General features: G+C 43.1%; 1 protein-coding gene across 1 annotated transcript in view; it reads left to right on the plus strand.

Moving 5' to 3' along the window:
- Window positions 1-27,258, plus strand: part of LOC122813947 (zinc finger protein 85-like) — a 269,454-nt gene that overhangs the window by 74,439 nt on the left and 167,757 nt on the right. The gene's annotated exons all lie outside the window — the stretch shown is intronic.

Raw genomic sequence — 27,258 nt, forward strand, 5'->3', positions numbered from 1 at the left:
ACACAACCTGCTTTCAAAACATGTACAGGGAGTGTAGTATGTGCATCCAACATAGACAGCCCTGTAGCACCACCTGAGGCATGATTGCCATGTGTTAAGCAATGTAACACCATGTAGTATATGCAAACTTGATGATCCTGACTAACATCCTACCGTCACCAAGCATGATGCCACAATATGAAGACAAGATGATCAATTACAATAATTGGCTTAAGTATTGCTGTTAGTCAAAGGGGATCCAATGCCTGTCAGCCTGGGATGATATGCTGAGCAAGACACGATGCTCCACCTGCTAGGGGTGGCTTGCACCTATCACCCCTGGCCTTTTGGATACTGGCAAAGGCTGTTGTTGCCCCCATAGTGCCTTGAATAGGTAAGGCTCAAAACACAAACCCACCTCCATAGGTATCACAAGGGATAAGAACCTAGAAGTAATGCTACCCAATGCCAGAAATCTAAACTGCAAGATGCATGCAGTCCAAACTCTCCTCAACATGGAGAATGTTGATATCTGTTCTGTAACAGAAACCTGGTTCAAGGCTCACAAGAGCACCCTAACACTACTAGGTTATACCTCATACCATGCTTTACAGCCCCAAAACATGGAACAAACTACAAAAGGAGGGTGACTATCAATAATTGTCAAGGATAACCACACCCCCAGGTTGGTGCCACAGCAAGAAGCAGCATGGACTATCCACGGGCAAGTAACAGTGGCTAAAACTGCCTCCCAGTTTGTAGCCTGCTACAGACCACCCTCCTAACTCCAGGAACTGCACTTGGCCTACTTGAAAACACATGAAAATATCAAGGTCTCTGCAAACAACATTATATTGGGCAACTGAAAATACTCAAACATAGACTGGGAGCATTATTCTAGCTCCAACACCCTAGGCCAAAGGTTCTTAGAATTCATAAACCAAAATGCTATGGAACAACTTACCACTCCCCCAAGAAGGGTAAGCATACTGGATGTGATAATCAGCAACATGGGTACTCTATGCCCAAGACAAGAAGTGTATCCCTCACTGGTAAGATCAGACTATAGAGTAATCTCACTGGATAGTCACATCCTGACCCCAGTCCCTGGGCAGAAAACCACAGTGAAAAACAGTGTAAAGCAAATTTTGCACTCCTCCAAACTGAGGTGGAATCCATTAAAGGCCTTGTGCCTGTGGAAAATATGGGCCAGACCTCAGAACCCTTTATAAATGCATTCTATGAACACCTTCAGGAATGCATGGATTATGCAATCCCAAATAAAACCAAGACCCAATCCCATAAACACAGGCATCTGACCTGGTGGACCCCAGCCATTACCAAACCATGCAAGAGAAGGAGGAAGCTACTACATGATAGAGCAAAACCCAAAAAGGGAAGTAATCTCTGATCAGTATTATGGCAAAAAACTATGGCCACACATAAAATCCTCTAAGGCCAGCTACAAGATACAAATTGTACAGGACACTAAGGATAATCACAAGGCTCTCTTAACTGATGGTAGGAACCTTGTTGGGAATTCACAGATATGCACAGAATTAGTCCAAAATGACAAACAATACACCAAACCCACACACATTGCCAACATCCAACCTGACAGGTTCAGTGCAAAATCCCCCCCCCACCGAAAGGCCAAATATCTATCCCAGCAGAGTGCTAGCCCCCTGACATTGCAGATGCTCAGGTAACAGCCAGCATCTCCAAAGCAAAACACACAGCATCAATGGTACCAGATGGTGTCCTGGGCTGAGTCCAATATGAACTCCAAGAAGAATGGGACACCAAATAAAACTACTGCTCAATCTCAGCCTTACCACAGGATATGTACCCAAAGAACAGTGTACAGCAACAGTGGTCCCTCTCCACAAAGATGGTGCCTGAATGGATACTGCAAACTATCACCCCAGAATCCTGACTAGCTTGGTCTGCAAAGCTATGGAAAGGATCATCCTGGACCTCAGAAATAAAGATATTGGGGACCTACAGACACTGGACCCTACCCAGTGTGGCTTTCTTAAGGGCAGATCCTGCCCCTTAAACATGGTTGACTCATTTGAAACAGTCACCAAGGCCATTGATGAGGGGAATGTGGTCCACACAGCCTATCTGGACCTTGCAAAAGCCTTCCATACAATACCCCACTTGTTCATTATAGATAAGCTCACCAGCTTAAATATAAACCCCTATTCAAGTAGATGGGTTGCAAACCAGCTCAAGGACAGAACTGACATGGTCAGAAATGCTGCAGCCATTTCAGACTACAAACCAGCTACAACTGACATCCCACAAGGCTCGGTCCTGGGACCTCCCTTGTTTGGTATATATTTCCCAGAGGTACAGGCCAACATGGAAGGACTGTGTCTGAACAAGTTTGCAGATGACTACAAACTGGGCACCATATCTGACCCTCCAGGTGACACAAGCATCCTACAAAAGGGCCTCATAGAAACAGACAACTGGTGCCAGAGCCATGTCATCAAGCTAAATGCAGAAAAGTGTATAGTCATCCCCTTTGGAAAAACAGTAAGTGCCCACCAATTACCACATAGGTGTTAACCCATTAAGTACTTTAGAAGTAATAAGAGACCTGGGGACACAAGTTGATAGAAATCTTGCATTTGACAACCATGTGGCCATAGTGGTTAGAGAAACATATCATATACCTACCTAATCATGAAGGTATTCACATCTAGATCAGGGGAGGTCATCGTGCCTCTTCAGTCATCCTTCATCAGGCTCACAATTGAGTACAATGGCCCTTGTGGGATGTAGCTTAGCAGACACCTCCAGCAACTGGAAAGACCCCAAAAGTACCTCGCCAGGAGGATCAAAGGGCTCTAACAGATGCCATGTGTTGCCTGATTAAACAAACTGCAGTTCCACACGGTGCCATACTGCCTGCCCAGAGGTGATCTGTGCCTGATGTATAAAGCCATGTCCAAGCTGGAATCAATGCACATGCTGTACCCTGTAAAATCTGAATGCCAGTGAGCTATGCACATGAGACCTGAACCTCAGCACTGACATAAATAGGACATGCTGTAGTGATTGATCCATAACCCAGAAGCTCCCTCCACTCTTGAGTAAACTCCCAGTCCAGGTTAGCCAGAGAGTCCCTCATTGACTCTCTTCAAGAGGAATCTTGATGAGTGGATGGGAGATGGTAGGTTTACCCTGGGTATCACTTTTATGTCACGGGTAGGCAGAGGCACAGTATACTAACCTTGAAAAATGTCATGGCAAACGCCATTTAAAATGTGTGTTGAAGGACAAACACACTCTCTGACTAGCATTAGAAATGGCCTAGGGCACATAGCCTAGTGTTTGTCAATGTCCACCCAAGTTGTGGAATACACTACTAATGTTGGACAAGCCTGGTTTAAGTAGGCCATAGCTGAACAAAATGCAACATGGTCATATTTGCACAACTGGCCCTTAACCAGTCTGGTGTGCTCAGTATGAATATTTAAAGCAGTGATAGGACTGAAACCCAGGATACTGTCCACCACAGTGAAAGTACTGAACCAGTACACTATACGATATTACAGTGTTTGGTCAGTATGAAAGAATGTTGACAGCTGTATGCAAACTATCCCATGGAAACCCTGCAGGCACAGCGTAATCCTTGTTGGGTTCAGACACAAAGCAGTTGGGCAGTAAGAACACAACATGACTTCCAACACACAACTATAAATGTGAAATATTGTTGAAGTTCACACACAACCACAAATGTGGTGGACCTCAGATCTCAACATATGGAAAGGTCACACTGGGCATGCTCGCACACTTTGATAAATAAGACATATGTCAGGCAGCAAGCCATGGAAAGCCTGAACTGGGCATGCTCACACACTTAGGCCATGTCTCAGTATAGCAGTTGGCCACACATATCTGGCATTTGAATGTGTTAAGCCAGGAACCTCCCACAATACAGCAATCTGCCCAGTGTACACAGTTAAATGACAACAGAGACATAAGTAATATAGTGGATCCCTCTCATATTCAAACATCTTCCACAGATACACAAGTTGTTCATAGAAACAGGGAAAGCTATGGCAATACAAACCTGCAAACAGTTTAAAAGCAACACATATTGTGCATCTGAAACTTAAACATATGGGTGTAGAGGTCAATACTAGGCTGTTTGCCCTAGGGAATACATAAGCTTAGCCAGAGTGTATTTGCCATCTGCCTCCCCAGTACAGTAGGCTACTGTGCCTCTGTAAAGTAGGACACAGAAGGCACCGTTTAAGGCAAGTGTGCTGTGCCTCCGTCAAGCAGGGACACAGTGGAGATCCCAGGGGTTGAATTTGCAATGTCACATCCATGTGGCTGGAGTTTGCTGGAAGAGGGTTGGTGAGGGGTTATGTCTAACATTAATTGGGATTCAGTTCCAGACTGAGGGGAGCCTTATCTGCAGTGTCTGGACAATTTCACTGTCAACACTTGCAAGTGATGATTTTGAGGGATTGAAGTGTCTTGCCAATACTGTTCAGAGATGTCCTCCCTCTGTGGGATATTGCTGTGTAATGTATTAGCTCCCTCCTTTTGTTGTACAGCTTATATATGGCTGGTGTAAACCAGACAGGTCTCCTGTTGTGGAGGAGTCTTGGTTTTATTTGGGATAGCATGATCAATGCAAACCTTCCGGATGTTCATATAATGCATTTGTCAAGGATTCTGCAGATTGGCCTGTATAATCCTCCAGCATGGGTCCTTTGACGTATTCCACCCCAGTCTTCACAAGTGCAAAGTCTGCTTTTGATAAATACTTTGTTTGCAGTGATTTCCTTGCCTCGGGAAGGAGATGGGATATGGATGCCCAGGGAAAGTTGGTTATGGTCAGATATTAACAATGGTGGTCTACCTCTGGTGTGGAACATAGAATCCCCATGTTGCTGATAGTCAGGTCCAATATGTATTCCCCTTGTGGCTGTGGTGAGTGGTTCTACCATAGCACATGAATTCACAAATTGTAGTGGCTGTAGGGTGATATTGTTGAGGCCTGAGTAGTTCCCCTACTCAATATTCCTGTACCTGAAGTTAACCACTGTAATGGTGTATGTGAACACCTTCATATCCTACACTGTTCCCAGGGAAGCCAGGTGTGGTTCCTGGATATGGGAGGGGTGGTTTGAACTGGTTGTGTTGAGCGTTACAAGTCCTGTGGTCACGAAGCATGGTATAAAACATAACCTGGCAGTGCTGATGTGCATATGTGACCCTGAAGTAGGCGTCTGTTAATGCATATATATGCTATCCCCCATACTGAGGGATAGTAATAGATGTACATACCTCTTTCTAAATAATGATGTCAGCACCCTATAAATACTGCAGGAGAAGAAAAGCCACCCAGTAATTCGAATAGCTCGCTCCACTAATGCGTCTCTCTCAAGTGTCATAACATAATTAGGTAGGGGGTTGAATCCTGCAAATGCTCAGTGTGTGTGTGTGTGTGTGTGTGTGTGTGTGTGTGTGTGTGTGTGTGTGTGTGTGTGTGTGTGTGTGTGTGTGTGTGTGTTTGGGGGGGGGGCAGGGTGTGTGTAATTCTCTTTGAAAGAAATGGTCCTTTTGGCAACTGGAATAACACACTACATGATGTAGTTTCAATTTGTAAACACTGATGATGTCGGCACCCTATAAGTATAGCAGGAGAAGGGAAACCTCCCAGTAATGCGAATAGCGAGCTCCGCTAATGCATTTCTCTCAAGTGTCATAACATATTTAGGTAGGGGTTTGTATCCTGCAAATGCTCAGTTTGTGTGTGTGTGTGTGTGTGTGTGTGTGTGTGTGTGTGTGTGTGTGTGTTTTTTGGGGGGGCAGGGTGTGTGCAATTCTCTTTGAAAGAAATGGCCCTTTTGGCAACTGGAATAACACACTACATGATGTACATTCCTCTTTGTAAACACTGATGATGTCAGCACCCTATAAGTATAGCAGCAGAAGGGAAACTCCCAGTAATGCGAATAGCGTGCTCTGCTAATGCGTCTCTCTCAAGTGTCATAACATAGTTAGGTAGGAGTTTGAATCCTGCAAATGCTCAGTGTGTGTGTGTGTGTTTGGGGGGGCAGGGTGTGTGCAATTCTCTTTGAAAGAAATGGCCCTTTTGGGAACTGGAATAACACACTACATGATGTACATTCCTCTTTGTAAACACTGATGATGTCAGCACCCTATAAGTATAGCAGGAGAAGGGAAACCTCCCAGTAATTCGAATAGCGGACTCTGATAATGCGTCTCTCAAGTGTCATAACATAGTTAGTTAGGGGTTTGAATCCTACAAATGCCATGTGTGTTTTTGTCACACAGTTTGTCAATGTGTGGTGGGTGTTGCTTTTATTATTGTATGACATATATTATAACAGTAATTTCAATGCACACATGAGGTATGTGTGTGCCACATAGAGATATGTACCTGTGACCTTAAATAGTTCCTATGTGTGAAGCCTGCCTCATGTGAATACATGGAATTTGCTTTCCACAACTTTTACACTGCGGTTTTCTGTGCAGGGGCTGCGGTTGGTATGTGAATATATGGTGAGATTACTGTATGGTGTCATCTTACCAGTGAGGGATACACTTCTGGTCTGGAGCATAGAGTCCACATGTTGATGATGATCAGGTGCAGTATGTTTTTCCCTCTTGCGGGAGTGGTAACAAGTTGTTCCATAGCATTTGAGTTTATGAATTCTAGGAACCTTTCGCCTAGGGTGTTGGAGCTACAGTAATGCTTCCAGTCTATGTGTGGGTAGATGAAGTTGCCCAATATAATGTTGTTTGGAGACACCTTTGTATATTTATGTGTTCTTAAGTAGGCCAAGTGGGTTTCCTGGGTTTAGGAGGGTGGTCTGTAGCAGGCTATGAACTGGAAGTCAGTTTTACCCACTGTTAGTTGCACGTGGATAGTCTGTGATGCTTCATACTCTGGCAACAACCTGGGGGTGTGGGTATCCTTGACATTTATTGAGACACACCCTCCTTTCATAGTTAGTTCCATGTTTTGGGGCTGCCAAGCATGGTATGATGTGTAACCTGGTAGTGATAGGGTGCTCTTGGGAGCCTTGAACCAGGTTTCTGTCACTGCACAGATATCAACATTCTCCATGCTGAGTAGAGTTTGGACTGCATGCATCTTGCGGTTTACATGTCTGGCATTGAGTATCATTACTTCCATTTTCTTCTCCCCTGTGCTACCTATATAGGTGGCCTTGTGTTTACATGTCCATCATTGAGTATCATTACTTCCATTTTCTTCTCCCCTGTGCTACCTATGTAGGTGGGTTTGTGTTTTCAGCCTTACCACCAGAATGCAAAGATGTGCAGACATTACACTTTTGTAATTAACAGTGGTGTATAAAAAACTACAATGACAATCATACTGTTAATGCATCAGGCATGCTGGGATATACCCACAGTGATATCATTACACTGTACTGTTAACAACATGATAATATTATTACAGTTCTATGTAGTCACCCTGTGCATCAGCACCATGCTATCCTGTTCCTGCATCAATGTTACAGATTGCAGGAGGTGGCACAGTTTCATCATATGCACAGGGTGTGTACTTGGTATGCCCGAGTCTGCCATTGACACATCCAAACGGCATGTATGTGTGTGTATGTGTTAGTGAGGGACAACAAGTACAACATGGGGCAATGTTGATGCGGTGTGTGTGTGTGTGTGTGTGTGTGTGTGTGTATGTATGTGTTAGCCCTAGATGTTAGCATTATGCATGTGTGTATGCATGCACACAGTTCCACCTCATGGCTGCCATATACGGGTGTTTGTGGACAGCCACAGACTGTACCTGCCAGGTCATACAGATCACTGTCTCTGGCAACGGACACAGTACCTGTGCCTGGCAGGGGTGCTACGGACAGTATCATGTACTAAGCCAGACTTGGTACTGTCATCAGAAGCAATTGGTTGATGACTGGACACATGTCCCTGCTGGGACTGTCCAGAGCCACGTGCACGTGGGCGGTCTGATGACAGCACAGACCCATCATTGCTGGGGCTGGTACTTGCACTATGGGAGCGGCTGCGGGTTTGTTGTCGTCCGTGACGACTGCCAGCTGCTGATGTTGCTGGCATACGTCCACGTCGACGCCTCAACCATCCTGCATTGCCCTGGCTCATGAACATGTAGTTGTGGAACAGATCTAATGTGTCCCCCCAAAGTCAGTGAATGACCTCGCTGACAGTACGGATGGCAGCCGCAACGTCACGCATAGTGTCATTCATAGCAGTGCGATGTGCTCTAAGCTCCCTCAGACCCTGTCTGGTGTACCGTTCCATATGTGCCTGTGCCTGCATTACAGCCCGGAACATAGCTGAGGTTGAAAGACCTCTGTGGGCACATCTGACAGGGGCAGTACGACCACGGATGCTCCCACGAGAACCCCTGGACATCTGCCTGTGTGGTACCATGTCAGGACTCTGGCCATGGCTGCTGTGAGGGGATGCATGTGCCACTGTTACCACATTACCTTGGTCAATGCCCACTGTATGCTGTCCCTCAGCTAAGGACATTGGTGACAATGGATGTATTGGCAGGATGACTGTGCGCATTGATGGGGTTGACTGCTGTGTACTGTCGATTGGCTGACCAACAACAGACCCTGTCACACCTCCCTGTGCCATTACACATGTATCATCATTATCACTATCCCCAGCAGTGGCTTCAGGTTCCCTGCTGCACTCCACCAGAGCAACACCAGAACCTGTGAGAGGATGACAGGAAACACAGTTTACAATGTGTACACAATGTTACCACAGATGCACACGGGCACATGCACACATGGGCCCATGCACACATGCACACATGGGCACATGCACACATGTGCACATGCACACATGGGCACATGCACACATGCACATGCACACATGCACACTCCTCAGTACATGAGATGCAAACACACACACACACACACACACACACACACACACACACACACACACACACCTGCAGTCCAACACGTACACAATACTGTTTGAGGGTATTATTACTATTATTATCATTAGTATTAATAGTATTGTTATTACACACTCACCAGCATCGATTGGCTGCCTTGCTCTTACTCCAGAGGGACCTGCACAAATAAGACAGTTATTGTCAGTGGGCACAACTGTGCCATTGATACTGTGAGTATGATATAGTACAGTAGTACAACAGTTGGCTTTCACAGGTGTACTGAAGATATTGAGAATATCAATCTTGCACAGGAATTTCCAGGATAACAGCTACACACACAGTACACATCTCACACATGCATAAACTACCAGTGCAGAGAACAGTCAACTACAGATATGGCATGTTACCTGCACACTCCATGTCCACATGTTGGGTGGCTCCAGCCTCCATCATTACACATGTCTGTGGATGTTGTTGTTGGACTGGAGCCACAACACTTAGGAGGAACTCCTCCAGTCTGGTGAAGGGGGGGTGGATAGTTACCCCACCACCTGTGGCAAGCTGTTGCCTGTGGATATCAGACGCACACTGACGGACATTTCTAATTAAATCACTGCAGTGATGGCGTACATGCTCATATGTCCGGTTATGCATGCCTATGTCATTTACCCGACGGACAAGGTCTTGCCACAGTGCAGCCCTCTCCTGCTGGTTCTGGCTGGTCCGGGAAAAGAGTGTGGAAAAATCCTGCACCAGGCTTTGGTGTATCTCCTCATCCTCTGCAGCCGGATAACAGGGGTTGCGCTGATGCACCATCGCCCTGGAAGGAAAAGAAAATTATGTGAGCAAGTAATATGGCACACATAATACTCTACTGTACTGCTATCACTGAACTGCCATATATAGCATCTGTCTGTCTATCAGGGGATACACATGTAAATTAACACATATCAGTGCTCAGCCAACAACTGTGTGACAGTGCCTGCCACACTCCATACAACAAACTAGTATACACCAGCACTTGCCACACTGTTTGAGGTCCAATGCACAACCTCACACTGGGGGTATGTATCAAGCTAATGGATGGGGAATATTGTCATCCCATGCAATGCATGCAATGCACAGTTACAGTTTCAATAGTAATGCACCCTAGTCTTTGTTGCCATACCCCTACCTACACCGCAGTCATATACAGGGAACCACAGCACAACATATGGCAATGTAGTTTGTTTGTATCCCAATAACTGACACAGCTTTCTCTGGCCTCACGCCGAGGACACACACTACCATGACAGACACAAAGTCATGCTGAGCAATCACACCATTACAGACCTTGCGCACAGTCAGTGGCACACTCATTCCACCTCACATAGTTGGTATTGCAATGAGTACATGTGTGTGTGTGCATTGTGTCATAGGTAGGTACTATGCTATTGGCCCAGGGCCTAGGGCAGCATAGTGTTATGCTACCCTGCCCCTTGAGACACATGTAATGTGATTGTACTTGCTCCTGTCAAACAGTTACACAGGGTGACTCATATGGCATATTACCTATCTGCATAGCATTCATCAGGGGTATGTCTGACATCTACTAATAAGGAGCCTTGCTTCTTAATGCTGGGTGGTTTACTCCAGGGTATGGCTTATTTGTGGATAGGAACCTGTACCTCCAGCATGTGCTCTTTACTGCGGTGCCAAGGATGACGGCCATAGGTCATTTAGGCTGGACAGATTGTGAGGTGTTACCATGGTGGTTGGACAACTGGTATAGGTGTGTCATAACTCTGTATATCCAGCAGTGGTAACCTCTGTGTAGGTAGTATGAAAGGCAATTTATCTGTTTTTTTGTCAGTCACTCTGCATAGGTAATGTGTTTGAGGGCATTATCACTGTTTGTTAGGTATGTCTGTGTCCTTTTCCCTTGCTGTAGTTGTCATGGGAGGTACATACCGTGTAGGACATTGTGAGGTGTAGAGGGGTACAGTGACCTACATTTCCCTAGCTGACACACCATTTGTGATGACACGTACCATGTACAGGGATTACAACACTAGTGTGCCACTGTGAATATCAAAGGGGAGGCTATTGTACACTTGTTTCCCATGTTCCTTTCTGACACATCCAGTAGTAGGCAGGCAACCACCTATGCGGTGGTTAGTGGTTAACGTGTTTTGGAATGGGGTATGGTACTCCAGTATCCACACTCATGTTCAGTCCATGCCATTGTCACCAGGCACCTGTTGCAATACATCTGCACACATGTGCCTCTCCCAGTATATATATATATATATATATATATATATATATGTATATATATATATATATATATATATATATATATATATATATAAAGAGAGAGAGAGATATTCATATACATACATATCTCTAGACATTCATATCTGTCTGTATATGTGTATGTATCTATATCTATCTAGATATGTATGTGTCTATTACATATATATGTATATACATATTCCATCTATCTATATATGTCTATCTATTTATACATACCTCTCTATGTACACATATATGTATATTATATATATTTATATATATATATATATATATATATATATATATATATATATATATATATATATTAACTTAGACATACAAATACACACACCTACATACTTCTAAACATCCATTACTGTACAACCTACATTGTACGTTGTACTACAACCTACATTGATATGTGCACATAGCAACCTTCAACTACATATGTATGTCCAGCCTTCACTAACAGTTGCAGTATGTCCCTTGCCCTATGCACATCTTCATATACATATAGATGCAGATTGCTAACACATATGGAGGGTTCACAGTATGCAGATTATTAGATTATGTAGTTTACATTACCTTTGTTTCTGACTGCTTTTTTGGATGGCTTGCTGCTGGCTGTCTGCCTTGCTGCTGTATGGATTGCTGCTGGCTGTCTGCCTTGCTGCTGGCTGTCTGCCTTGCTGCTGGCTGGCTGGCTTGCTGCTGGCTGTCTGCCTTGCTGCTGGCTGGCTGGCTTGCTGCTGGCTGTCTGCCTTGCTGCTGGCTGTCTGCCTTGCTGCTGGCTGGCTGGCTTGCTGCTGGCTGTCTGCCTTGCTGCTGTATGGCTTGCTGCTGGCTGTCTGCCTTGCTGCTGTATGGCTTGCTGCTGGCTGTCTGCCTTGCAGCTGTATGGCTTGCTGCTGGCTTGCTGCTATCTTGATGTTTTTTTTTTATTTGTATTGATTTTTTTGGGGTCTCTCTTTGTCTCTCTCTCTCTCTCCCTCCAGTTGCTGCAATGATATTATTGCATGTGTGGACTAGGAGTACAGGCTGCTTTTGTAGGTATCTGCACATGTGCATGTGATGTCCTCTGCACCAATTGTTAGCCAGCATCTACTAATTGCATGCAGCCTGCTGTGTGGTAATTGCAGTTCTCACTGTGATTTCAGGACAGTGCTATAAAATGTTAGGTTAGGTAGGCGTAGCCCTTTCAGTTTTTCAAGGTGGGGACCATGCTGGTTTGGTGTGGACACTGTTCTGTGAGTCAAAAGGTTGGTATGTCTCTCATATCTAAGTCTGTGTTGTAGACACTGAAGTGCATGTTGTACTGAAACCTGACTGTTGCTTCTTCCAGTTCATTCTTCTTAGTGCGTATGTTAACTCACACCTGATAATACTAATACTGTTTATATGGGAGTATGTACTTTCCTGTGGGACTTGTGGATTAACTGGTATACAACAGTAGCTCTTGCAATTTGTTGCTATGGCTTCACTATTTAGCCTTTACATTCACTCCTTGAAGGCCTGCTATGTGTCTTTACTGGAATGTGTTGCTATGGCTTTCCTATTTTCCATTTACATTCACTCCTTGTAATGCATGATATATTTCTTTCAGCAGCAATTTCTTATATGTTTGGTGTGGTTTGGTGGTACTGCATGCAGTCTGGTAAGACCAAGGTGTGGGGTTTGACACCTACAAGGGTATATTATTTTGCTGCTGAACAGTAGTGGGACCTTGTACTTTGTACTAACAGTTATGAATATCAGGCACATGCAGTGCTTGTAAACTGCTATACTGTCCTTATTTTATTAGATGGCTACATTCTTTGATATTTCTGGGTTGTACTCCTACATGAGGGTGTACTTGTGGAAGCAATTCTACAGCTATTCACAGAGTGTGTGACAGCAGACAGGCTGATATGCCTGTGAGTTTCTGACATTTGCAGGCCTCAGATACTCTCAGGTGTATATTTGAGCAGCCTCAGGGAATGGTACATATCAGTGGGATACACCCGTGATATATTTCAGATATTCTGCAGTTGTGACTGTGGGGTATTTTGAGCATATGTATTACTACACCATTTCTGACATGCAAGTAGTGTCTACTTTAACTTATTGACAGTTACCGTTACGTGGGATTCCCCAGCTTTCTGCCTACTGTTAGTACATTTCACAGGGAGTCAGTGGGGCACAGTTAACATTTGTTTGCAAATCACGAACATCCCTGTAAATCAGTCACAGTTGGGAGGTCTGGCCTCTTACCTATTCAAATATGGCGGCGTTTATCCTGCTCTGATAGTGTGTGGGGTTTGCAAGGTGCTACTGTCACATTATTACCTACTAGCATGGCTGTTTCTCTTATCACACTAATGTAATACAATTCCACAAGAATTGCCAGTAAAGATACAAGAAACAAGCTTTGTGTAATAGCCTTCCTATATTCCCTTTACATTCAGTCCTTCTATTTCATGATATATTGCTTTCAGCACAAAGTTCTTGTATATCAGTCATGGCTTAGTGGTAAGTCATGCAGACTAGTGTTTCCAAGGTCCTGGGTTCTAGACAGACAGAGGAATTTTATTTTGCTGCTGAGTAGACTACAGACCTTGTCATTCAGAGTGACTAAGGCACTTTAAGCAGTTGTAAGTGGGTTAGCACTGGTTTGCGCGGTGCTCACGCATGTGCAGTGAGGCTTAGCTTCGCGCACACATGCTTAGCTAAGCGCACACAAGTGCACACCCGCTGACTGTGACTATAGTTTTCTTCCTCGCGCCCAATTCGCCTTGGCCATCTACTGCACCCGACAAACAGGTTGGCGTTGGGTGAATATGGTTTTTTAAGCAATGAGTTAGTAAAGTACTTCCTGACAGAGAAGTATGTAATACCCCACATACAGGGACTGCCCAAGCTTCACAAAAATATGGAAAGGCCTCCTATGAGACCTATTGTCTCAGGGGGTGGGTGGTGCACTGAACCCATATCGATATATTTGGATGCTAGGTTGAAACTTTTGTTTGAGAAATCACAAACAGTATTATGTGACACTGAACAATTTCTTCATGATTTACATGATTGTACGTGTAATTAAAGTAGGTTGGATGAAACATTTTTGGTCACACTAGATGTTGTCTCTCTATTTATGGTCATTCCTAATTCTGTAGGTGTTGAATTACTGAGTAAGTTGTTATGTTCTAGCAGTTTATATGGTGGGGAAGAAATAGCTCTGATACAAGATCTTATGAACATTGTATTAAGAAATAATGTTTTCATGTTTAATGGTGAAGTGTACCACCAGAAAAATGGTGTAGCTATGGGCAGTTCCTGTTCTAACAGCTATGCGAATGGGGTAATGCTAGCTTGGGAATTAGATTATGTATTTGATAGTCCTTACAAAGATTTGATCATCTTGTACAGAAGATTTGTAGATGATCTTTTTATTTTATGGGGAGGCACCAAACTTGAATTACTAGCTTTTGTTGAATATATAAGAAACACCACTGTATTTTTGAATTTTACGTTAGAATACTCCAGATCAAGTGTTAGTTTTTTGGATGTTTTTATAGAGAAAGATGAAAGGGGTATTGTTTCTACTAAATTACATAGGAAGGAATGTTATGTTATTAGTTTACTCAATAGGGATAGTATGCATCCTGGGTATGTTTTTACTAATGTGACACAAAATCAATTTTTTAGAGCCTCTAGGTTAAATGTTAAGGAGAGTGACTTTGAACAGCAAATTCACATTACTAGTGATGAATTGAGGCAAAGGGGCTATGAAGAAAGAATGATTGAAGGATGCAAGCATGAAGTTAAACAGTTGAGAAACAGCAGGGCTAGACCGTACTTTTCTCATAGAGAAAAAGAGGAGAAGAGAGTATGTAAGAATAGTACGAAATTGGGTTTGTGTATTCCCTATACTAGGGATGTTAGGAAATACACTAATATATTTAATGATCATTGGAATATACTTATGACGGATCCACTTGTAAAGGATATAGTTGGTGAAGTACCTCAATTCACTTTTAAGAACAAGAAAAACTTGAAGAGGAGACTTTGTGTACCAAAACATGGTTTGACCAGGGAGTATATTTTTGGGACTAAACCATGTGGTAGTTGTAATCAGTGCAGATATGTTAATGAAGATGTCATTTTTACACACCCAGACACCAAGAGAAATTATGATGTTAGGGTTAATGCTACATGTCATACCAAACATGTAATATACCTTGCTATGTGCTCCCTATGCCATGGTTTTTATGTAGGTAAAACAGATAGGATGTTGAAAGAAAGGATAAGGGAGTACATATATCATACTAGCAAAGGATCAAGGATTAATGCTTTGTCTAAACACATTTCGGACAAAGGTGCAAATCATAATTTTCAGTTCATGGTCATCTCTAAAGTTCTGGAGAGTGACAAGTACAGTGATGTTAGGGAGAGAACTAAGGAGTTGGAAGCAAGGTGGATTATTATGCTGAGGGCTACCTGTGAGCATGGTTTGAATGAGAATATTCCAATAAAGCCAACTTTAAAGAAAAGGAGACTATGCAGGTAGAGCAACACAATGTTTATATATATATATATATATATATATATATATATATATATATATATATATATATATATATTCTACATCAAATATATGCATTTTAGATGTATTTGTTTATATAATTGATTATTTATATATTGATATGTATGTTAGTTTATTTTTATTGCATTCATTGCATTCATGTATACTTATATATATATATTTTATTATTATTTTTATGTGTTACATATGATTATTTTATGTGCATGAAAAAGGTCTGTTTATTTTTATGCACATAGTGCAGGTGAATTATATGTAGTTTTTAGATGAATTTGTATGTTTGATGAATTTTAAAGGTGATTTGCCTTTAAGATTAATTGATCATGTGTTTTAGTAGAGTATTTAAACAGGTGGTAATGAGACTATTTTCAAACACCTGAAGAAGCAGTAGTGAAAGCGCTTGTGTTGTCTGAATAAAGCAGTGCTGGTTTTACTGAAGTGGAGTTGTTCCTGCCTTTGCCTTTGCTGATGTATTTTTGAACTTGGAACTGAGAACTGAGATTGTACTGGAGTCTTGAAGTGAGTTGGATATATGATAGCCTGCCTCCTGGATATATTTTCAAAAAATTACAGCAAAATAATTACTAACCTGCCTGGTGGCGCAACCGCACCAGCCTATCATAATAGGCTCGCTGGTTCACAGAACGCACACCTGCAGCTGTAATATAAATGAAGTAATATTGGAACATACATCTCCATAATATCGGCTAGGATAATTTCTTACATACTTAATTACATGGATACTTACTCAGTAGTGGGGCGTTGGGCATTTGCCGGGCCTCCTGGATCCAACGGTTCAGTTGGTCCTGCTTATGTCTCTTAAGATCCACATGGTGGTGACGGACCTGTTCACCAGTCCTTGGTATGCCTGTGGCACTGGTGAGATCATGTGCCAACCGGTTCCATGCCTCTGCCTTGTACGCACCCCAGGGAACCTGGCCCTGCATGAGTTGAGCCTCATGACCGTGGACTAGGAACCAAACCATATATTTGGATTCCTCAACACCCCACGTCTGTGCGCAGAAGCGACTGCCCTCTCCTACACCTGCCATCCTGACTGCAAATGGGTTCCACAATCAGTTATGCTGTGTATTCCCGCCTATGGGGCTTATATATGCCGGTTTTCCCGCACTTATCTGTGATTGGCCATTTTGGAAATGTATCAGCTTAAAAAAAACTGCTTTGTCATGCTTCTATTTCGATTCATTCCTATATATATGCTAATACTGCATTTCTCAGTACAACTGTCATGGCTTAGTGGTTTAGTACTTTGACTATGGTGCACAGTATCCTGGGTTCGAGCCTGGCCATTGCTTTTTTTATTTTACTACTGTCTAGACAGACTAGAAGGTGTGTCTGTGTAAAGGCGGTTTTGATACAGCTTGCTCAACGTTGCCTGTCGGTAAGCCGGTTGGCGAGCTGCGCAGCTCCGCTCAAACGGGTTATGCTGGGTAATGTGTTATTTGGCTATGAGCACGCATATTACACTGTGTGAAGTGTTGCTCAGCTACGGGCACACATTTTAAGCGTGTTAAAGCACTGCTCAACTCCGGGCACTCATATTACACCTGTTAAACCGCTGCTCACCTGCGGGCAGTCATACTCAGCTTGTTAACGTGCTGCTCAGCTATGGGCACTTATAAAATTTTTTTTTATTTTATTGTGTCAGATTTCTTCAAAAATACATGGCCCATTACATTACATTTTACTTAAATTATATATATATATATATATATATATATATATATATATATATATATATATACGTATATGTCAGGGGATTGTTTCATGCTTATTTCACTAAAAATAGAAAATGATGTTGTTGGGGCTCGAACCATGACTACGTCCTCTTTGGCCAACGTCTCTACCGCTACGCTATTGCTACTTGGCTTAATTTGCATATTTAGATCTTATATGCTTTTCAGTGACTAGTAACTGTGGCTGAGTGGAGGGCACACCCGCGCAAACGAGCGCAACTATGGGCAAACATTTTTGAAATTATAAAAAAAAAATTCAATTGTTATTTTTACATTTTACTTTACAGTTAGATTTATAGTCTGTGGGGGCATGTGTGGTGTTGTGTTTCTTGACATTTCTGCGGACTCGCTCATGGGAGTTTATTTTCAGGACTCTGACTCTTCTGGGGGCGTGTCCCTTTGCAGAACTCGCCATGCGGACACGCCCCCTACTTTCCTACACGGACCGTGTTAGCCTAGGGTGTGATTAAGCATGCCCTCATGAATATGCATGGAATGCTGACGTCACACCATTTAACTGCAGCCTCCATGTAAGACATATTAACTCTTACACGGAGGTTTCGTGAATCCTGCCCATACACATTTTCAAGGTAAAAGGAGAAAACAGCTGTAGATGGGAGGAGCGCTTAAAACATTTCTCGTGTTATTATCTTGGCGTGGTTTATGTGCTCACTTTCAACAAACTTAGCTCCAACAATGTTTCATGCAAGTACTTGTTCCATAAAGTGCAGGATACATACATTTATTTCAAGGCTTCATGATTAGGAGAAACATTTGCCATCTGCTTGCTAAGCTCTAATGAACTCTAACAAAAGTTGAACTGTTCTTTGCGTGAGAGAGGAATATGTTTAAACTAGAACTTTTGTAAAACAAGCATTAAAGAAATATATGTATTTCCACTACAGCTTCCCCACTTTGATGTTATAAACCATCACAGTCTAAGATTATTTTGAATTTTGCCATTATCAGACATAAGCTCTGGGATGTTTTTTTTCATGTATAACAATCATTGCATGTGCACTATTTCTCACAAAACAGTATAATAAAAAAATTTAATAACAGAATGTACAAGACTTATAAAAATTATGATTATAACAAAAGTAATCAAACTTTGCATTATACTAGTGCTATAATTTCCAAATATTTTACCCAACCATCCAAACAAGTTCCAAACAGACTCACTTTCAGACATATTAATGGCCAATGGTTCCATAAAGTCAGACACCTTTTCTTGTGCATCATGAAAGGCTGAAACAAAAATACAGCACTATTTTCTCATCAGATGGCCAACTTCACCCTTTGAGACCAGTATGTAATCAAGAGCTAATTGGTTTTGTAAGGCCGTGGCTTGGACTTCAGTCCATTCTTTATTTGCCATATGAATGTGTTACGATGTCTTATTAGCCATTTCAGCTAATATAAGGGACAACATATTGTGCAGCCTTCCTGTAGGTGTAGAGAAAGAATGAAAAATAGCTGGCATCATGTGTCACACATAACAGCAACTAGACCAGTTTCTGGGTAACCAGGGGTAGGCATGGTTTCCACAGATGTAATGATTGTCCAATATTCCCATGCCCTTTCCCAGTCATATGCCTTCAGTCCAAGCTCTACCAATATAGTCCTATCATGGGTGTTATTGCAACTGCTGTAACCTACTTGCACAGTTCCTTCTCTAGTATAACAAGTATCAACTTGTGTTGATGCATTCAATTGGTATATATTTTCTTAGTTCAGTCCATATTGTTACCCCATGTTTGATTTTCTACAACAGTTTGCATTTCTAAATCAATCTGTTGCCCAAGGACAGTAGCACTGAAATGCTCCCCTTGGCATCATGAGGAACAAATCCACATACCCACCAGCTGGAAACATTGCATTCGAAGAAACAAGTTTTCTCTCATGTCAATCAGAAGCAGTAGGAGGAGATTTAGTGATGTCATCAGAAGAAGGTGTGGTGCCATTTTCAGTTGTCTCGGGAGACATCAAGCAGGCTTTCTTGTAATGCAAAGCCTGGACCCAATTCAATATTTCTGCGTACTTTACTGCAAGCCTGCTAAAATATTTGTGCTTTGGCTGGCTAAGATCTACCTGCAATAAATTGGACGTATAAGCGAATTTAAGTACACTTTTATCTGCACTTTTTCATATAGTACTGTGTTGTATTTATTTTATTTTCACTGCATATTTGGCATATTGTGGGCTGTCTCTAAAGAGATGGTGTCTCTAAAGAGAGGTTGTTAGAAGTGTAGCCATTGGTAGCAGTGGGGGTAGTTTCATTTCATTATATTGTGTGTTAACTCCTAGCCTAAGGGGCTTGTCTTACCATATAAAGTGTTACATCTTGTGTTACTTCTGCTAAAATATTTGTGCTTTGTCTGGCTAAGATCAACCTGCAATCAACTGAATGTATAAGCGAATTTAAGTACACTTTTATATGCACTTTTTCATATAGTACTGTGTTGTATTTATTTTATTTTCACTGCATGTTTGGAATATTGTGGGTTCTCTGTCTCTAAAGAGAGGTTGTTAGAAGTGTACCATTAGCAGCAGTGGGGGTAGATTCATTTCATTATATAGGTTCATAGGTAGGTACTAGGCAATCTGCCTGAGGGTATTTATAAGCCTAGCCAGAGTGTGTCAGCTTTTGCCGCCCCATTGATTAATTAACTGAGCCGCTGTCAAGAAGAGCCAATGAAGTGATCCCAGGGGTGTATTTTCCTGTTACCCATCCACTCGTCAAGGTTTCTCTTGAAGAGTGTTAGTGAGGGGCTCTGCCTAATGTAGTTAGGAATTTTGTTCCAAAGCAAGGGGAGTCTCTGTGACAGGAATCTATCCCTCCAGCATGTTCTATTTGTTGTTGTGGAGAGGTTTAGATCACCTCTGAGTAACAGATGTGCCACTGAGTACAGCCAGAGGTTTTCCAGTTGGGCTGCATAGGACATTTGTTTGAGGCCAGTAATCCTCTTGGTGAGGTACTTTTTTGGTCTTTCCAGCTGTTGGAAGTGTCTTGTGAGGTACATCCCAAATGGGGCATTGTACTCTATGATGGGTCTGATGAGTGATTAATAGAGGGGCACTATAACCTCTTTATTTCTAGATGCGAACCCTTTAGTAATTAAATGGGCTACATAGAAGTATTTCCTAACTACTTTGGCAATATGATTGTCAAAGGAGAGATTACTATCTACCTGGGTCCCCAGATCTCTTATTAAATCTTCTGTATTAAGGGGGCTGCCACCTATGTGGTCATTCATGGGTGTCTTGTTTTTCCCAAACGGGATGACTATGCATTTTTTGGCATTTAGCTTGAGACCATGACTTTGACACCAGGTGTCCGTCTTAGTAAGGCCCTTTTGTCAGCCAGAGAGTCAGTTATGGCTCCCAGTTTGCAGTCATCGGCGAACTTGGTTAGCCATAGTCTTCCTGTGTTTGCCTGTACTTCTGAGAAGTATATGCAGAACAGTAGGGGTCCCAGGAACGAGCCTTGTGGGACACCACTTGTGACTGGTTTATAGTGGGACCTGGAGCCCGCTGTTCTTACCATGTGAGTTCTGTCTGTAAGCCAGTTGGCAACCCATCTTGTGACGTAGGTGTTTATGTTCAGGCTGGTGAGTTTTTCTATAATTTCTGAGTGGGGAATGGTGTCAAAAGCCTTGATGTGGTCAAAGTAGGCTGTGTGAACCACCTTCATCTCATCTATGGCCTTGGTGACTGTCTTGAAGAAGTCAACCAGGTTTAGTAGGCATGATTTGCCCTTGACAAAGCCGAACTGGGTCGGGTCAAGTGTTTGAAGGTTTCCAATGTCTTTGTTAATGAGTTCCATGATGATGCGCTCCATAGCCTTGCAGACCAGGCTAGTCAGGCTTATGGGGCGATAGTTACCAGGGTCAGTTGTGGCCCCTCCTTTGTGGAGCAGAATAACCGTTGCTGTGCACCATTCTATGGGCACATAGCCTGTGGAGAGGCTAAGGTTAAACAGTGTGTTTAGGTGGGGGGTTAGTTCATTCTGTAGTTCGTGCAAGACACAGCCTGGGGCACCATCTGGCCCCACTGATGCTGTGCTTTTGGCTTTTGAAAGGGCTGTTTTCACCTGTGAGTCTGTGATTTCCAGGACACTACACTTTTCCGGTATTGTTGTGGGTCCTTTTGGGGGTGAGATGGGGGGTGAAGTTTGCACTGAATCTATCTGCCAGGATGTTGGCAATATCAGTAGGTTCAGTATATTTTGTGCTTATTGCACTAGCTCAGAGCATATCTGCGAGTTGCCACTTAAATTCTTGACATAGCTAAATAAGGTTTTGTGGTTATCTTTCAAATCGTTGGCTATTTTTCTTTTGAAGTTAGCCTTTGATGATTTTATGAGGGACCTTAGTTTCTTACTGATACTGATCAGGGACGTCTTCCCTTTTTGGGATTTGCATTTTTTCTGAACTAGTTTCCGCCTCCTATGGTATAGCCTGTTTATGGCAGGGATCCACCAGACTGGTTTCCTTCTCTTAGGGGAGTGAGTCTTGGTTTTGCTAGGGATGGCATGATCCATGCATCTTTGTAGGTGCTCATAGAGTGCATTTGCAAAGGTTCCTGCATCTTGGACGCTGTTATCCTTTAGCTTGGGGGCTGTGAAACTTACCACCTCTGTCTTAAGTAAGGTTAAGTTTGCTATAGAAAAGTTTTTCACTGTGGTTTCCTTGGTTGGGGGAGGTGGTGTGGTGTGGACATCCAAAGTGATTAGTTTATGGTCTGATCTAACCAGTGACGGGTTAACCTCCGGTGCGGAACACCTGTCGCCCATGTTGGTGATGACCAGGTCCAATATGTTTTCACCTCTGGTAGGGAAGTTTACCAGCTGATCCAGGGCATTTGAGTTGATAAATTCCAGGAAGCGCTGGACCTGGGAGTTTGTACTTAAGTAGTTTTCCCAGTTAACGGTAGGGTAATTGAAATCACCAAATATCAGGGTGTTCGGTAGGACCTTCATGTTTTCCAGTGTCTCCAGAAAGGCGGAGTGGTGGTCCTGAGTCATGGAGGGTGATCTGTAGCAGGCCACAATTTGCATTGTAGATTTCCCGATGTTAGTTGCCCATGGATGATCTCAGAGGTATCATGCTGCGCCACTAATCTGGAGGTGTAGGTATCTTTGATGAATATGGATACACCCCCTCCTTTTGTGTTTCAGTCCATGTTCTGTGGCCGAAATGTGTGGTGTGAGTTGTTGCCCAGTAGTGCTGAGGTGCTCTGTGGAGCCTTGAACCAGGTTCCAGTTACTGCACAGATGTCGATGTTCTCCATACTGAGGAGTGCTTCGAGCGCGAGATTTAAACTCCTGGAGTTGAGTAGCATAACCCTCATTTTTTTATTTGTGATGTTTATGGAGGTGGGTTTGACTTTTGAGCCTTGCCTAAAAAAGGCACTAAGAGCCTTGGCCAGTATTCGAAAGCCCAGGGGTGACAGGTGCAAGATGTCTCTTGCGAAGCAATGAGGCTTGTTGAGCATGTCGTCCCAGGCTGCCAGACACTGGATCCCCTTTGAATGACACCAGAAGCTTAGCCAATTGTTGAAATTGATCATTTTTTCTTTACACTGCAGTATCAGCCCATAAGGCAAAACAACGTACCCAGCACTCTAGTCATAGGTGATTCTGTAGTCAGGCATACTGATGTTCCACTCACCAGGCTAAATAAGGAGAAAGTTACTGTCAGCTGTCTGTCGGGTGCCAGGATCCACCGCATAACGCACGCACTCGGGTCACTCCACAACAAGTGCAAATATGACTCTGTCATTGTCCATGTTGGTGTGAATGACCTGAGATGTACCTCGCTGGACTACATGAAAAAAGACATGGAAGAGCTCTCCGATGTTGTAGCCCAGGCAGGTATGACCCTAGCCCTGAGTAGCATCCTACCCTCACCCAGAATGATACCATAGTACAAGGACAAAATGATTGACTTCAACAATTGGCTAAGCTTCTGGTGTCATTCTAAGGGGATCCAGTATTTGCCTGGGATGACATGATCGACAGACCATGATGCTTTGCCAGAGATCGCCTGCACCTGTCGCCCTTGGGATTCCGGATACTGGCTAAGGCTCTTGCCACCCCTATAGTGTCTTTTTTAGGCAAGGTTCAAATGACAAATTTATCACCGTAAGAGGTACAAGCAAGCAAAATCTGAGGGTAATGCTACTCAATGTTAGAAGTCTAAACCTCAAAATGCACTCACTTGAGGCACTCCTTAAAATGGAGAAAATCGACATCTGTGCAGTGACAGAGACCTGGTTCAAAGCTCCAGAGAGCACCCCTGCATTACTAGGCTATAATTCATACCACACCTTTTGGCCACCTAACCCGGACCGGAGGCATGTTCATATTCATTAAGGATATCCACACCTCCAGGCTAGTTGCACAGCATAATGCATCCAAGATTATCCAAGTGCAACTAACTCTAGGCAAGACTGCAAGACTGCAATCCAAATTGTAGCTTGCTACAGACCCCTCCACCATGCCCCAGGATTCCCACTCCTAATTTCTTGATACACTGGAAAATATTAGGGTACAACCCAACACCCTAATAATGGGTGATTTCAACTACCCCACCATTAACTGGGAAAACTACTCGTGTGCCAACTCTTTTGCTCAAAGTTTTGTGGAATTTATAAATTCCAATGCCTTGGATCAACTTATTCACACCCCCACCAGGGGCAGCAATATCCTAGACCTGGTCATTACTAACATGGGTGACTGGTGTTCCACACCAGAGGTCAATTCCTCGGTCAGATCCGACCACAAGCTAATCACCCTAGACATCCATATCCCCCCCACCCCCCATTAGGGAAACCACCATAAAAACTTCTCCAAAGCCAACTTCACACTTCTTAAGACAGAAGTGGCAAACTTCATGGCACCCATGCAGACGGACAGTAGAGGTACGACTGCTGAATCCTGCACAAATGTACTTTATAAGCACTTACACAAGTGCATGGATCATGCTATCCCTAACAGAACCACGATGCTATCCTCCAAAAAAAGGAAGCCAATCTTGTGGTCCTCTGCCATAAACAAACTCTACAACAGAAGAAAGAAACTGTTGCAAAAAAAAAAGAGTAAAATGCCATGACTGGAGGAACTTCCTGGTCAGCCTCAGTAAGAAGCTGAGATCCCTCCTAAAATCCTCCAAAGCTAGTTATGAAAACAAAATTGCCACTGACTCTAAAGGCAACCATAAAGCATTCTATAGCTATGTCAAGAATCTCAATGGCAACACACATATCTGCTCTGAGTTACAGCACAATGACTGTAAATACACAGAACCAACTAATATTGCCAGCATCCTGGCAGATAGGTTCAGTGCTAACTTTACCCCCCTCACCCCCTAGGGGGCCCATCTCTATACCAGAAGAATGCAAAGTTCCTGTAATCATGGCTGCACAGGTAAAAAACACACTCTCCAAAGCCAAGACCACAGCATCCATGGGACCTGACAATATCCCAGGCTGCGTTCTACATGAACTACAGAACGAAATGGCACCCCACCTAAGTACCATGTTCAATCATAGCCTCACCTCAGGCTTTGTGCCCACTGAATGGCGCACCATGACAGTTATCCCACTCTACAAAGGAGGAGCCACGACGGACCCCAGGAACTACCGCCCCATTAGCCTGATGAGCCTGGTCTGCAAGGCCATGGAACGTATCATCATGGAACTCATAAACAAAGACATTGGTAATCTCCAAACTCTGGATGCCACCTAGTTCGGGTTTGTAAAAGGCAGATCATGTCATCAAAGCCATAGATGAGGGTAAGGTAGTTCACTCAGCCTATCTAGATCTCGCCAAGGCTTTCAACATCATCCCCCACTCTGGAATTATAGATGAACTCACTAAACTAGGTATAAATCCCTATGTCACAAGATGGGTTGCCAACTGGCTCACCAACAGAACCCACACTGTGAAAGTAACTGAACCCTGTGGTGCTCCACTTGTCACTGGTCTGAAGTCGGACTTGGAGTCTGCTACTTTCACAGTGTGGGTTCTGTCGATGAGCCAGTTATCTGCAAACTTAGTTAGCCAAAGACCTTCTGGGTCCTCTCCTGTTTGGTATCTACTTCTCAGAAGTACAGGCTAACACAGAAGGTCTTTGGCTAATGAAGTTTGCAGATGACTGCAAACTAGGAGCCATAATCAAAACTCCTAATGATGTGGATATCCTACAAAAGGGCCTCACTGAGACAGATGCCTGGTGTCAAAGCCATGGCCTGAAGCTCAATGCCAACAATTTCTTGTCATCCCCTTTGGTAAAAACTCTGTACCCATGAACTACTACATAGGTGGTAGTCTATTTAACACCAAAAGTGTGATAAGAGACCTTGGGACACAGGTGAACAGTAGTCTCTCCTTTGATAATCACATCACCACAGTGGTCAGGGAATCCTTCTACGTGGCACACCTCGTCACAAAAGGTTTCTCATCCAGAAAAAAAGAGGTAATTCTTCCCCACTACTCATCACTTTGGGTGTGTACCTCACAAGACATCTACAACAACTGGAAAAGTCACAGAAATACCTCACAAAGAGGATTACTGGCCTCAAACAGATGCCCTATGCAGACCGTCTCAAAAAACTCCAGCTTTACTCCATCGCATATCACCTACTCAGAGGTGATCTCTGCCTAACATACAAATCTATGTTAAACCCAGAGCTGTTGGACATGCTCCACTTAAAGAAATCCCAATCCCTCGAGCTAAACGCTGTAGGGGCCTAAATTTTGTCACCACAATAAACAGAACATGCTGGAGGGATAGATTCCTGTTCCAGAGACTTTCCGTACTCTGGAACAGACTACCTATCTATGTCAAACAGAGCTCCTCATTAGCACTCTTCAAGAAAAATCTTGATGATTGGATGGGAAATAGGAAATTCACCCCAGGGATCACTTCTGTAGTTCTGCTCGACAGGGGCACAGGAATATAATTTTCTTGGGTGGCGAAAGCCAGGGTACCTTTTTGACTAGGCTTATATAGGCCCTAGGGCCAATAGCCTAGTACCTACCAATGAACCTATGAAGATGAGTAGTTAGGAGGATGAGATGAGCTCCCTTCCATGACGGCTCTAAAGAAGATGTGTGTTGGAACACCTTCACATAAACCCAATCACCTGGCCATAAGTCATGACAAGGAACTGTTTCAGGTGATGGAAAGGCCTCCTAAGTGCATTTATGAAAAGTCTAAAATAGAAGCAAGTTTTGAACAATAGCTCAGCAAAGCTTTATAGGTAAGCACCAGTTCAGAGTTTCTCACTGGTGAGGAAAGTGGCATTCTCATCTGATGGCCCATAAGAATTTCATGAGAAATGTATTTACAAGTAGCATTTACAGTTCCTGACTTACTCATTAGAGTCAGAGGCAAGTCTGCTTAGATCTTTTGTCAAGACGTGATGACTGCGGCTGATTGGAATGATGTAACTGTAAAGAAATTTTTAACACTGAACACAATTTCTTGACAATTTCAGCAGTAAAATGAGTATGTCTATCTGAATTAATACTATGAGGTGCACCAAATTATAGGAATAAATTATTTTATGAATTTTATCACTGAACTGCTGTTTCAGTATCACACTTACCACATGGAATAGGCTTCCACCCATACAGAAAAAAAAAAAGCAGACATTACTTAAATATATGAAAATGTAGCACATTTCCTCATCTGGAGGTAATCTAGTTGCACATTTGTAAAAGGCCC

Source organism: Protopterus annectens, chromosome 10.part0 (genome assembly GCF_019279795.1).
Source record: "Protopterus annectens isolate FY-2018-M chromosome 10.part0, PAN1.0, whole genome shotgun sequence".
NCBI lineage: Eukaryota > Metazoa > Chordata > Ceratodontiformes > Protopteridae > Protopterus > Protopterus annectens.